Source organism: Desmodus rotundus, chromosome 9, assembly GCF_022682495.2.
Source record: "Desmodus rotundus isolate HL8 chromosome 9, HLdesRot8A.1, whole genome shotgun sequence".
Classification (NCBI taxonomy): domain Eukaryota; kingdom Metazoa; phylum Chordata; class Mammalia; order Chiroptera; family Phyllostomidae; genus Desmodus; species Desmodus rotundus.
The window spans coordinates 46,127,559-46,131,670 of record NC_071395.1 but is presented as its reverse complement, the minus strand read 5'-3'; the positions used below and the strand labels follow the sequence as shown (position 1 = coordinate 46,131,670).

General features: G+C 42.1%; 1 pseudogene; it reads right to left on the bottom strand.

Annotated features, from left to right (window-relative positions):
- Positions 1-883: 883 nt before the first annotated feature.
- Positions 884-1,977, bottom strand: LOC112322339 (olfactory receptor 7A10-like; annotated as a pseudogene).
- Between the last annotated feature and the right edge of the window lie 2,135 nt (positions 1,978-4,112).

Sequence of the window (4,112 nt, the reverse complement as noted above, 5' to 3'; positions counted from 1 at the left end):
AAAGATTGAAGCTTTGAAACTCTATCCATCCTGCCCTCGGACCTGAATAAATGCAGAGCCCACAGTAATGTCCTCTCTCTCTCTTTCTCTCTCTCTTTCTCTTCTTCACCTTGTCTCCCATGACCTCATGTGTGGACCTTAGGCACTCTGTGTACCCTTCCATCTCTGAGTAAGAAACCTCCTTTTACCAGGTTCTCTGATGGTTTAGCTGAGAAGTGTCATGCAATCACAATAACTGACAGGCCTGATCCAACTACAGTGTTGGCTTGTATTGGTGTCATGAGAACTCAGGGCCTAGGTGACTGTGCCAGGCATTTAGAGCAAATACCTGCAATATCAATAGGCTGAGACTTAAGTGGAAGAGTGTTTAAATTTACATTATTAGGAAGAGTACTCAAGTTACTGATGTAAAAATCAATGACAGACCCAAAGTGGAAACTGCTTTCATATTTTCCTGTACAATGAAATTAATGTCCTTAGATACTAAGTGTAGTTTTGTCCATCTGAGTAATACAACTCTGATTACACTTTCAGATCAACTAGGGAAAATTTTCTTGGCATGATATATATCATTTAAGAAGAAATTATTTCAGAGAAATCCAAGTTTTCCCATGAAAGATATGGAAATTTCCAAATATTTCTGATCCAAGGTTGAGAAAGACTTTCATAATGTTAATGGTCAAAGGGAAAACTATCCACATATTTTACAGAAGCTTAGCAAGGTAGTTACTTAAGTTGTTGGAGAACATGAATACAAGGAAATGGACATGCCAGGAAATAAAGAGAAGAAACCAGTCTATCCCAGAGATCAGTCACAGCTTCTGGTTCTGAGACATTGACCTTGCAATCAAGGTCACATTTTGAGCCTCAGAACAATAGTCCCTCATTTACCTGCCATCCCCAAAACTCTCTTCAGAGCCTCCTTTATGTCTTTGCTCCTGAGGCTATAGATGAAGGGGTTCGGCATGGGTGTGACCACAGTGTACATCACTGAGGTAACTGCACTTGACTGTGAGCTGTGAGTACCAGCAGAGCTGAAGTTCATGCCTAGGACAGCACCATTAAATAAGGAGACAACCGAGAGGTGAAATGCACAGGTGGAAAATGCTTTATACTTCCCCTGAACTGATGGGATTGCTTGTATGGAGGACACAACCTTAAAATAAGAGTAAAGGATCCCAGCTAAAGGACCACCAATGAGCAGCCAAGTAGCCAAACACATAGCCATGTCATTAAGAAAGGTATCAGAACAGACAACTAGGATCATCTCTTAATTTCACAGAAAAAGTGGGGGATTCCCACTTCTGCACAGAAGGTCAGTAACAACAACATTAAACTATGTAACAGGGAATTCAGGACACTTGTGATCCAGGACACCAGAACCAGCAGTCCACACAGCCGGGGGTTCATGATGACCCTGTAGTGCAGGGTGTGGCAGATGGCCACATATCTGTCATAGGCCATCACAGTCAGGAGGAAGTTGTCCCAACCCTGCAAAGAGTATGAGAAAATACATCTGAGTGATGCAGCCTGTATAGGTGATGGCTTTGCTCTGTGTCTCGATGTTCAGCAGCATCTTTGGGACAGTGGTGGAGGTGAAGCAGATGTCAGCCAAGGACAGGTTAGAGAGGAATTAGTACATGGGTGTGTGGAGGTGGGAGACTGAGCTGACGGCCAGGATAATGAACAGGTTTCCCAACACAGTGACCAGGTAGATGGAGAGGAACAGCCCATATAGGAGGGGTTGCAGTTCTGGCTCCTCTGATAGTCCCAGGAGATGAAATTCTGAAATTGGGGTATTATTGCCTCATACCATGTGGTGGAGGTGACTAGTACGAAAGAAAAAGGTGGCACGATTAGTTTTTATACAAATGGCAATCATGCTAGCATAGTTGAAAAGCTACAACCATATTTTGCAACAAAGTAATCAATATCAATTTTGGTACATATCATAACCTTTAACGTACCCCCCAACATCTCTGATTAGGAATTTCTGTCCTCCTCAGACCTTTTCCACCAGGTTGTCATGGGTTACACAGTTTTAATGAGAAATGCTTTCAGGTACTTGAGGAATAGTCATTGATATTCCATATATCTAGGGAAAGGGTATAGGATGCTGAGAAAAAAATCTTTAGAATATAATGATAGTGAAAGAATATACTATATATTTTATATGCCATTTTAGATGGTGTCAGGGGGAAAAAAAGTAGGGATAACAGAGTGGATGGGGGTGTTTTATTTTTTTTAACTAGTCTTTCAGGTATCCCTGCAAATAAGTTGACCCTGAGTAGGGACCTCCAGGAAGACAGAGTGGGAGACACGAGGAAATTGGGGGGGGGGGAAGAGTCAGTGCAAAGGCCTAAGGATGACACTTGTTTCAGACATTCAGGACTCAGAAAGGATTCAGCACAGGGAGTCGAAGGAGGAAGAGCAGAGCTATGAGAGATGCTGTCAGAGAATGAGGGGGAGTGAGGTGTCCTCCCTACTGCTGCTGAAACTCGGAGACAGGAAGATCCCTTGCTCACATGCAGTTCCTTGCACTTTATTAACTTTATTTCCAAAAATCTTGTAAATAGTAAGAGATCCCCCTTTTATTTTCATGGGTTGGTTAATGTTCTGGCTTCTGTTTGTTAAAGGACACCTTTTGGAGTATATGGGCTCAGGTCAAACTGCCCTAAAACACACACACACACACACTGTGACTTCCTGGGGCCTTGTTATCACCAAGCTCTTCTCACCCTGTCACAGGATTTGGAAACAGAAGGATACAAGTAATGATGTCCACATCAGACTATCTCTACCCTCATGAATATAGAAATGGTATCCAAATTCCATTGGTTTAGCCTCCCATGGACATGAGAACATGGCCCTCCATTTCATATGGCCAGTTTGTTTCCCTTAAGAAACTTCAGTTATTTAAACAAATTTTAAAAATTGGTTAAAAAGCAGAGAGATAAAAGGGGGAAGGACCTAATTGTACAGGTGGTTGCTGATGGGCTGAGATAAGGAAAACTCCCTGGGTCTGGCAACAGTCCAACCACAGTTCTATACCCTTAAAGCTCAGAATAACTAATAAAACATCAAAAATCAAGTAATCAAAGAGAAAGGAGTGATATTTTACATTGTCCAGATGTTGTACACATCGAACATCTCACTAAAAATGACCAAAGGACACAAACACAAAATCGACATCAGAAAATACAATGACGATAGTGGACATTACTAGAGATGAAATGGAAACCAGTTTCTAAATGATAATATATGCCAAGCTTTAGGAATTGGATGACCGATCTTGATTTATCTACCACATATCAGCTGTTTGAACTTGCGCGTAATATAATTACCCTTCATGTGGTTAAAACATTTAAGATGTACTTTCTTAGCAATTTTCAGGTATATAATACAGTATTGTTAACTAGAGTCACCATGGTCTTTATTAGATTCCCATGACCTTATACACCATATACCAGTCTTTACCCTTCGACTAATATTTCCACATCTCCCTTACCAGCCTGTTCCAGGCATCACATGCTTACTCTTTGTTTCTATGAATTTGGCTTTATTGATACCACTTGTAAGACAGATTGTTACAGAGCAGGCAGGGGGTGGTTCACGATAAATTATCACAGAAAGGATTCCCCCTTTCTGTCTCTCTGGAGATTCCCCCCACACACATGCACTCCTGCTAGGTTCCCAATGCCCGCCGCCAGAGGAAAGACGTCTCTCAATACCAGAGACTGGTGAAAAGGAAAGAAATTATTTATTTAAAAGTAACACAAACTTAGAGTAATGACTTAATGTCTTCAATAAGATACTAAAGTCCTCTAGAATACCCACAGATGCACAGTCCTTCCCTCTCCCTCTGCCCAGTCCGGGGTACCGTATCTCAGGAAAAGAAGTAGAAGTCCGTGATTCAGGCTCCCAGCACCATCAGCTGTGTGGCTGCTGCAATCTCCAGTTAATCCAAAGCCTTGTGGCACCTTCTCACGGCCCACCAGCAAGAGTCCTCTCTCCCCTTTTCTTCCCGGTAAAGTCTCTCCTGCTGCCTAAGCCATGTGGCAAAAAGAAGCACTCCAAAACCAAATGGACCTCTCTACTCTCCTTCAGAACCT